Raw genomic sequence first — 10,964 nt, 5'->3', positions numbered from 1 at the left:
ACTGCATTTTACATTGTGACTCACTGTGTGTCCAAGAACACACCTACAATTATGAGCTGGTGTTTTCTGTTCTTTTCTGTTTAATTACTTCCTCTTAAAAAGTGCTGGTCATGACCCACTCAATTGGCTTCACAACCCGTTAAAAGATTTCAGCTCAGCTCAGTTTTTGATAAACACTGTGTTAGGTGACAGTATTACTCATATGCTGTCATAACCATACACCAAATGGAAAGGAATGCTTTCTTACAACAGTGTGAGCAAACATTTCCCTTTGACAGATTACATTTCTGTGCCACCTTTCATAGGTGAGTAGAAAGAATTTGTGGCTATTTATTTGGTTTTCTTGGGCAAAAAAATTTTAAATGTGCATAAAGGGAGTCATGAACCTGTCAGATATTTTCCAACCATGTTCAAAACTCACTTTCTGCATGAATTCTTTCCAGTCTAAACTTACTGAGCTCTGATCTCCTCAACACGGGTACACGTTTTTGCAATATATTTCATCACTAATCTTAAACCTCATCCTTATCCCCTTCCTTCCAGGAAAATTGGCGGGGGGGGGGGGGGGATTCCCGTTGTTGCCTGAAGGACTTTTGCCCTCATATTCCTGAGTCTAGGAGTGGGGACAGAGGCTCACATGCATGGTGTAGAATGATATGTCATCCATACAGATCAAAATTCTGTATATCTGAGTGCTAAACATAGGAAAGCAACAAAAAAATGTCAAAATCAAGCTGGTCCAGAATGGGACCCAGCCTTTTAAAAAATATACATAATTAGATTTCCAGTGCAATTTTAGAAACTTTTCAGCCTCTGGACAGCACGGCCCCAGCTGGGTTCAGCCTCCCGCTAGCTCTCCACCGCAAATGTCCTTCAGAGCTATAGGCTTCCAGCAAGGATACCTTTGAAATTCATTTTGTTTTCTCAACTACTGGGGCTGCAGGAGGTCATGGCTAGGAGCAAGGAGCAGAAGGGAGAAGCACAAGAAGCAAAAGCCTTTAAAAATCTTTGTACCGAGGACTCAGGCTGCAGATTGAAGAATCACAGCCTGAGATGGTGGGTGGAATCTCAGAAGACCTTAAAAAATGGCCCTCAGGCCTGATCTGTTTCCTTTCCCCGCTTCCACTGTTCTTTCCTTGCATGGTTTAAGTTTCCTCCTTTTCCAAGAGGCAGCAGCAGAAAGGAGGGAGCCAGGAAGACAGAGGCCAAATGCTCTTCTCAATGGCTGCCCCAGCCGTGCTGCTATAACTGAGCTGATGGGAAAGTGGCTCCTAATTAAATCACTTCATAAAAAAGAGACCATTTTCCATCTGAACGCACTCCGCAGTTCTCATGTTGGGTAATTTGTTGTTCTAATAAGCCAGAGAGGTTGAATTCCAAGGTTGCAGCCGCTAACAGTCCTCAGAAACAGGGACCATGTTTTGGCAATGCCCTTGCCCTGTGGAGGGTACCAAGGAAAACCGACAAATGGCTGTTCCTTATAATAAGTCTGCTCCCTGGAGACCTGGGGACTGAGATTTGTGTTTCCCAGTTTGTAGGTTTGGGATCATTCAGTGCCACCAAGACAAAACTGAAACCAGGAAAAGCTCCTTTGCCTTTTGTTAACTGAAAAATAAGCAGAGGAGGGCTTCCCTTTTGCAGATCTTGCTGTGATGGGGAAGGAGGGTGCTCCTTCCATCATATGTGGACAGGAGCATGGAAGTTCTTCATCTTCATTCAGCCCCATGGTTTTAGGACAGTTGGAGAGGCAATGCCACCCAGTTTGAGACTGTGGGCTCTGAAGTTAGACCAAGTGTCAGTTCTAGCTGTACCACTTCCCAGCTGAGTGACCTTGGAAAAGCTGGGACAGTATGGCTAAGTCTCATTTTTCCCACCTGTCAAAAGTCAAGGGGCACCTGGGTGGCTCAGTCGGTTGAGCGTCCGACTTCAGCTTAGGTCATGATGTCACAGTTCATGGGTTCAGGCCCCATGGCCAGCTATGTGCTGACCATGTTCAGAGCCTGGAGCCTGCTTTGGATTCTGTGTCTCCCTCTCTCTCTGCCCCTCCCTCACTCACATTCTGTCTCTCTCTGTCTCTCAAAAATGAATGAATATAAAAAAATTTTTTTAAATATAAAAAGACAATAACAATACCTACCTCTTCGGGTGCTGGTGAAGAGTAAAGAAGATCGAATGTGTAGAGTGCGTAGTGTGTGGCAACAGAAAACAGTCATGAAACAGGGGAGCGAGAGCAAGAGAGAGGGAGAGAGAGCGAGAGAGAGCGAGAGAGAGAGAGAGAAAGAAAGAGAGAGAGAGTTTTCTACTTTGCAGAAGAGGAGATGGAGAATTAGAGAGCTTAAGTAGCCTGACCAAGGTCATAACCCCAGTTAGTGGTGAGGTCAGGACTCTGTTTGACCCTAAATCCAGACAGCACGCTTTCATTGTTTGTACAGACGGAAAGAGGCATTTAAATGCATATAATTTTACTGGCTATGGACTGAGCAGAACCATTTCTGATATACTTGTCTAGAGCAGGCCAATCAGAGTATATAGATTATATTCCCTAAGGTATATCTTGGCAAAAATAATGCCAATTCCCTTTGGTTCTTGGGCTGATCTTGCTCTAGGATCCCATTGCTCAGGGTATCTGAGTCCATCTCTCTTTGAATTCTGGAACATTTGGTCTCTTGGGTTCTCTGTAGCCAGACTCTGCTGCTTTAGCATCTAGAGAGATTCTTCTCTTATTTCCTGAGACCCAAAAGAAAATTGGTGGTCCTGGCTCCCTGCCTTCTGACCTCCACTTTTCTCTCAAGTTTCCATTTTAGTTCGATTTCAGTGGAAAATTCCACTGCAGCCTCCTATGGATGAATGCAGCCTTGTTAATTACATTGAATCTACAGAGATCAATTTTTATAACTCTAACAGGGTTAGTCCCTGAGTTCCTGTGATTGTTAGATGATCATGGCCCCATTCCTCTGGGTACAGGGGTCCCTCAGGGAGGCTAATTGACGGAGGCTAGTCATCTGTCACGAGTCATTTCTGTCATGCTGGAAAATAGAAATTTATGGCTTTGATCAATATCTTTCCTTAGGGCTCAGCATCTCCTGGCTCCATTCTCTTGTTGGCACTCTGAAGTGGCAACATTTCCCCCCTTTTTATTAGAATAAATTCTTCCTTGCTACAGTTTCTCTGAGGGCCTTGACTGCAAAAGAAATCAGAAACTATACCACAGTTGGGGCTGTATTTAGTTCTCTTTCTCTCTCATTCTGATTTCCTTACTCTCTTCTTCCCTCCTTCTCCCTTCCTCCTTCTTTTCCTCTTATCTTTTTTCTCCCTTCACTTCCCTTGCTCTCTTACCTTCTCCCTCCCTCCTCCAAGCCTTCCTCCTCCTGTCAACCCTCCTCCTATCCTCTCCCTCTCAGTTGAATTCCCCTTTCTCAGTTGAATTCTTCTCAATTAAATGCATGTTGATTACATACCCAATTGATTGGGCTGAGTAACTGAGGACCCAGAAATGAGATGGTCTCTGCCCTCAAGGAATGGACAGCTCACAACCTAGTAGAAACTTCCCATATTGCCTTCTTTTTTCCAGTTTATATTGAAGACTGAAAAATCTAGATATTTGGGGCTAGTAAAGATTCTCTTACGAAAAGTCAAAAACACTGTGAGGATTATGTGTGAATTAACCATTCACACATTAGTATAAAATTGCTTTCTCTCTCATACCTTAAGCAGCTTTTGAGCAGCTGTCCTATAAGAATAAAGATTCTGGTTGGAAAAGTAGAAGTAGGGAATTTTGGATCATAAAACAATTTTGGAGATTGGCAGCCTCAGGAAAGCACTTTGAACAGCATAAGGATACTGTTCACTAAGATATTCTTTTCACCCAAGTCTTATAAAGTATCTTTGTGACCTATAGTTATAGTCAAGGCCAAATCAGATAATTTGGAGAGATTATAATTTTTATTTCTTCAGCTGTAAAAATCTTTGACCCTACTCTCGGCAACATTGGTGGGACTTGTTTACTGGATAGCTTCTCTTGCTAGACTGTAAGCTCCATGAGATCAGGACATTACTTGTCTTGTCCCTAACTGCCCTCACTGCCCAAAACGGTGCCTCGTCTACATATAGTAAGTGCTCAGTACATACTTGAATGAATAAATGAATGAATGAATGAATGAGTGGAGTGACAATAGGATACAAATGCTATAGGGGTACAAAGGAGGAGAAAATTACATTAGGTTGAAAGATTTGGTTTAGAAGGAGCTTCATGGAAGTTTCAACGAAGAGTGAGTGGACTATTTGCCTGGAGCTCAAGGACAACTGGGGAGGAAAATAACTTTGCTGAGAACCAACAGGGGACATAACCAGCTGGAACAATAACATTTTATAAGAATGAATACTCTTGACAATTAACCTCCCTTGAATAAAATGGAAAGTACAATCAGATGTGTGCATGTGTGTGGGTTGGTAGGATGATTTTATCTACCTTCTGACCAGTCTGGGAATTGTCCGGAAAATGGAGGTAGCTTCAGGCCAAGAAAGGATTGCCGGGGCACTGCCTGGTAGGTCACGGTTATGCTCCACAGGACTCCATTGGTCACTGGAATTCTCATAGAGTTTGACAGGTACTGTCTTTCTGAAGGGTTGTCATTCCTCCAATCCAGGAACCGTCCCTAAATCTGTTCTATGGGGTCATGCCTACTCAGAGTGAGGGACAGGGTGACTACGCAGTTCTTCTTCCAGGAAAAGTCTTCCCAGCCCAGGGTGTCATGGGTGTGGGTGGGGAGGATCCAGCCCCAAGGCAGGGAGGAGACCAAATGTCCTTTAGTTGAGCCCATTCAGCCTGAGAGTCAAGGATTATCGAGGGCAAGTGGCTGCATAATGATGACCTATTTTTCGGCTCCCTGTGTGGCAGCACGTGTGGTTAATGCAGCAGCCCTTCCTCTCTTGCTGTGTGTCACCATCCCCTCCTCCCACCTCAACCTAGAGATCCTTCCTTCCTTCCCGGTGTCCTTTTTTTCTTTGTCTCGGAAATAACGAGATGTCATGAGTCTGCCATACATCACCCTATCAGTAGCAAGTGGTGACTTCTGATTAGTGAGATACTCTGAGAGCAGCAGGAGGGACCATGGCAACACTGGCTGTTCTGCTTGGCAGCTCGGTCGTCCCTCAGAGACCAGCATTCTGTCTGTGTCAACAAGAATTTGTCTGGGGATTATTCATGTAGCTGGACATAATGAATTCAGCTGTTTGCTAGAGCAGCAAATGGGTTTTTTGCCAGTGATATTAGGATCAAGCTGAGTAATAGGATGTGTCCATACCAGAGTAATGTCCATTTATTAGCTTCTGTGGGAGCACACGCATTAAGGAAATCACATTTTGCATGGCTGTGTAGCCGAGGGAGCTGCTTGTTAAAAATTTCCACTCAAGCAACCCCGAGCTAAGGATTTGTATTCCAAAGAGCTGGACCTATTTCACCAAAAGTATTTACTTGAGAAGTAGAAAAATCCCACAAGCACAATAAGCACAAATGACTCTGCCTTGTATACAATCTCTACGGGCAAGTTAACCTTAGTCGAGGGGAAAAGCGGTAGGTCTGCAGAGAGGGCAACCCAGGGCAAATGACTGACACATGCCGTCTTTCAACGTAACGTTGATTGGCTTTTTTTCAATGGTGACACAGGATTGACTTTAATTGCATGTAAGGTTACCCTGGGAGGAAGAATAATCTTCTAAGTCACTGGGAGAAGTAGCTGCCTACTTGATTGCAGGGACTGGGGGAAGGTTCTATTAGTTCTCCTCGGGCATCTCTTATCTGCTTCACTGATGACTAAAATCCCACCATTTCAGGCTCATTCCTTGGCTTGAGATTTGCCTTTGCCCAGTGAAAGATATCACTAGGAAATATTACACATTAGGCCTCAGAATTATACAGTGCCAACCTGCGCAACTGTATATGGTGGCCCTTGAAGCATTGCAGGAATGATTTGAATCAGGAATGATTTGAAACTCTTTCTTGTGAATGAGTTCTGGATGGAAGGGAGGGTGAAAAACTGGAAGACTCTGGGAGGACATGGTGGAGGGGAAAGACGTTAGACGCAAGGCAGAGAGGGGATAGCTAGTGGTTCCAGAAAAGTTAAGAAAAAGTAGATTTGAAGACAAATTTTGCCTATTTCGTGCTCTTGCAAAGTACAATTTAATAAGCAGAAGTCCCAATCCCTGTCATTAGGGAGCTTACAAGTCTAGGATACTTTGTAAGGTATAGCTCATGCAGCCTAGACATCAGGTCTCCACAAAGCCAATGTGATAGGCTTCAAAGTATCTTCATGGTATATTTTTCTCCAGCGTGGGAAGGAAAAAGGGGAAATGAAGGGAGGGTTCTCAGGTGAGACAAATCCACCTCTTCTTTCCCAACACAGGGGTCCAGAGGCAGTCCTAAAGGAAGGGATGTTGAGATTCCCTGTTCCTCCATGTGCCCATCAAGCCATGTCTACCACGGCAGGGAGCCCCCCTTGGCAGCAACTGGGCATGTGTAGCAGTCAGTTTTGTGTGATTTCATGAAATTATCCAAATTCCCTAGAAGACAATAAGGCAGCTCCTTCAGCTCAGACCACCAGGTCAGAAAAGATGGGGGTCTACTGCCAGGCAAGCACTTCTCTCAGCCCCGGTTCGCCTTCCATCACTTCCCAGATGCCCCTTCCCATCACAGATGTCCCTCAGAGGGCTGAGGGACCTCTGTCAACTTCTCATACCTGTTTTCTCCTCAAGACTAAGTTCTGAGTCGGTTAGTAGCTCCTCCTACAAAGGAGATGACTCTCCTTTGTCATCCTCAAAGACAAACCCAGAGGCTTCTTTGGTTTTTTAACCAGTTGTCACCAGGAAGAAACAGCCGGGATGCAAAGATGTTACAAACATGGGGTGAACACCAAGGTCCCAGAATTTTACTCAGTTCTCCTGGTCACTGTCCCACACCCCAGCCCCCAGCTTATACTCCCTGTTACTGTTCAGTCCTTGGCCCTCTCTTCTTCTTAGATCATCACACGATCCCACTTCATCGGCCATCTTTAACTGGAACCTTCCATGTCTCCATCTCTGGAAGCAGCTCTTTCTGAGCGTGAAACCTCCATATCCAACTACACACTCAACAGTCTCACTTTGGTGCTGTCTATCCAGGACCCACTGTGCACATCCAAAACAGAATCCATTTAGGACTTGCCCCAGAGTCTTGTATTGGCTTCAGCAGCCCCCCAGTAGCTTAAACCACAAACCTTGGAACCTTTCCAGACAGCTTCTTCTCCCTTATCCTCATGCTCCCTGATCTACCAGCAAAATCTTCTACCTTCTTACTGTCTCTGTTCCTGACCCCTCTTCTTCTCTGCCATTGCTCTGCATTCCCACCCCACTTTAGGCCCTCAGGATCTTTCTCTGCATTGCTCCAGTAGTAAGAGCTGTCCTTTTTTCCCTCCCCGCAGTGTTACCACAGAATGGTTCCCAGGAGGCAGATATGATGTTATCCTCCTGCTCAAAACCCTCAGCATACAAGGGCACCTGCCCGACTCAGTCAGAAGACTGTGCAGCTCTTGATCGGCCATCTTTAACTGGGTACTTTGTAAGGTATAGCTCATGCAGCCTAGACATCAATTTAAGCCCCACACTGGGTATAGAGATTAGTTACACAAACAAAGAAACTTTAAAAAATGAAATAAAATCCTCGTCATACACTCTAAGCTTCTTAGGACAGCCTGTGAGGTAGCCCACAAAGTGTCTCAGCTTAACACTCCAACTTTATCTCTGGTGAAAACCCCTCCTTGCCTCATCCCACTTCCCCCCTTGGCATGTTCTAGGCCAACCACACTTCTTTATGCTTCCATTTCTTATTCATGGTGTGCCCTCTGCCATTCATTGACCCTAATGTTCCTGAGTCACTTTTTAAATTTCTAAAAGAAATTTTTTTAATGTTTATTTATTTTTGAGAGAGAGAGGGAGGGAGGGAGAGAGAGAGAGAGAGAGAGAGAGAGAGAGAGAGAGAGAGTGTATATGTGATCATGAGTGGAGCAGGGGCAGAGAGAGCGAGAGGGAGACCCAAACTGAAACAGGCTCCAGGCTCTGAGCTGTCAGCACAGAGCCTGGTGTGGGGCTCGAACTCTGATCAGTGAGATCATGACCTGAGCTGAAGTCGGAAGCTTAACTAACTAAGCCACCCAGGTGCGCTGTAAGTACCTTTTTTTACAAGAGGGCCTCCCTCCCTAGCTGGTTGGTCTGAAATTAGGGTAGAACAATAACTGTGATATAGCTGGCCAGTAACTCAGGACAATTCAACTGTCTTCTCAATCTAAGGTCCATCATGGTGGCTTGACATAATGAAGGCGGACTGGCTCTCTATTTCTAGTATAAATGGAAATAAATATAGGGTTTTTTTTCATGTTTATTTTTAAGAGAGATCGTGAGTGAGGGAGGGGCAGAGAGAGAAGGAGACACAGAATCCGAAGCAGGTTCCGGGCTCCGAGCTGTCAGCACAGAGACCGATGTGGGGCTCGAACTCCTGAACCCCGAGATCATGACCTGAACCGAAGTCGGATGCTCAACCGACTGAGCCACCCAGATGCCCTGGAAATACACTTTAACTTAACTAATATAAAGGGCTGAAATAGACAAGGAAGCAATCTCTGGAGTCAGAATGTTTGGGTTCCAGCGCTCATCACTCAACCCTTAGTTTCCTCATCTTTAAAATGGGAAAAGTAATATACTTATCTCAGAAGGTTGTTGTGAGAGGAAAGAAATCAATACAAGTAAAGATCTTCTGTCTAAGAACAGTGTCTGGCAGAGAGTCAGTGCTTGCTAAGTATTAGCTGTTGATGTTGTTACTAGTAGTAGTAGCAGGAATATTTCTAGAATTCCATTTTCCTTATCGAATCGTCAGAAGGATTGTACCCCCATACGGGAAGATTGCGTGACTCAGCAGTGGCGTTTGCATTCCGATCGGTGGCGGAAACTGACAGGTACACGGTGTAAATGAAAACACACAGCCCGTTCCTTCTCACCCCACCCTGCTGTATATTTGATAAAGGGAATTCATGGCCCGGTAAACCCGGTGCTGGGTAAAAGTACTTCCCGCCTCTGTTTAGGCTCGTGCCTCCAGAGCCTTCCACGCTCAGTCAGAATCCGGGGTAATCACTCCGTGCCTTCCATCTCTGTGGGCCACGGCTTCTCTCGTCCTTCCACCTCCGTGCTCTCACCTGCTTCTCACAGTGACCCATCCCCACCCACAGACAGACTCTGTCACGCGCCTCTGGAAAGGCTTTAGTTGCTGCCATTTGGGTGGACACTCACGAGACAGCTTTTTAAAATGGAAAATAATTGCTTTGGTGATTTTGCGTCAACGCAACTGGAGAGAGAGACCAGGGGCAGAGAGGCTTCACTCAAATCACTGGCAGGGAAAATACCTGGGAGTTTGGCCTGGCTTTGTAAGAAGCGCCATATTTTTCATCTGAACAGAAAGAATCTCAAAAAGTGAAAAAAGGAAGGGAGGAAACTAACGAGACATCTCTTTCCTCACGGATAATGTGGGCTGCTCGCCAAGCCGTCTGCGGTGGCTATAGCACCTTTTACACTCCAGTGACGACCAAATGCCTGGGAGATAAGGCAACAATTATGAGACCTGAGAAGACATGAATGAAAGCCCAGTAGCAGCCAAATAACACTGCCATCTATTAACAAATTATTGTAGGCTGAGGCAGTCTTTAATGAGATTTTAACAAAAGAAATCTAGTCGTGTTCCTCTGGGGCAAAGAGATTTTATTATGATGTGAATGATTAAGCGGGCAAAGGGCCCTCCCTCCGAGCTTCAATAAAGAGGAAATGTGTGAGCCCTGTGTCCTAGCTCCCCAAGGGGTCTGACTCCCATTCAAGATGAAAAGCTCTTGGAGAAAAGGACTCACACAACAAACTGTTCCACAGGAAGTTGCAGCTTGGTACCCGGCCTGGTGAGCCAACTGAGTCTCCTTAGGAAAATTGTTCTAGGCCCTTGTGTTGTGATTCCAATACTTCATTGTGCCTTTGGTTATCCTAAAGGGCATCACGACATTCTCCAGAGATTCTTAAGCCAGACAGAATAGAGCATTAATTTGGAGGAACAATGGGATCGGCTAGAGTTGAGACCTTGTAAAACAGCTGGGGTTTTGGAAGAGCAGGCAGCGTGAGCCTGATGGTTCAAGAGAGGAAAGAGACAAGAGCCTGCACAGAGCAGGTCAGAGGAAAAATTGCAGTTCTGGGAAGTCAGTGCGCGGTCTGGATGCGCTGGACTGCTTGCATGGAGCGGATTTTCTTTTTACTTTTCCTCCAGCTTTGATTTATCCACTCAGTGCAAACTTACAGGCTATCCGTCGCATCTGAGAGAGGTGAACAGATCCTGAAGGAGACAGAGGGACAAATGGAGTGATGTAATGAGGCCTGGACTATTAAATAGCATAATTCCTTAGGAAAGGGCCACTGGCACATAGAAGGATGGTGAAGGAAGAGTGAGTGGGTGGTCCTCCTCTCACAAAGATTCTTTGCTGACGGAACCTTGGTCAGGCTTCTGGGCCTTCTCCGTAGGCCCATCTGTACCCTTCCTTGTAACATTCAGTTTTAGCAAGAACCCTGCTAAGTCAATTTAGCAAGAACCCCTGACCTTTGATATCTGATCTGGATCCTCAGCCTCCACCATTGCCCAGGTGATGTCTGATCACCCATGGGTTTCTTCCTAACAGGTCGTTTAGCCAGAATCCCCCAGCTCCTGGTTTTTCTGTGTGTAGTTTTCTATCCACCCAGCCCGACCCTGCTCCTAAACGCCCACTTGCCAATGCTATATTTGGAATTGAGTCCGGTTCTGCGCTGAGGTCTCCTTTGCCTCTTCGTAACAATCCTGAGTAAACTCTTTTTGGACCACTTTAACTCTGGTTCTTTTCGACGCCTCCCGGATGATGAGTCAGGGGGACCGATCT

This window comes from Prionailurus viverrinus, chromosome F1 (genome assembly GCF_022837055.1).
Source record: "Prionailurus viverrinus isolate Anna chromosome F1, UM_Priviv_1.0, whole genome shotgun sequence".
NCBI classification, from domain to species: Eukaryota; Metazoa; Chordata; class Mammalia; order Carnivora; family Felidae; genus Prionailurus; species Prionailurus viverrinus.
This window is presented reverse-complemented; position numbering follows the sequence as displayed.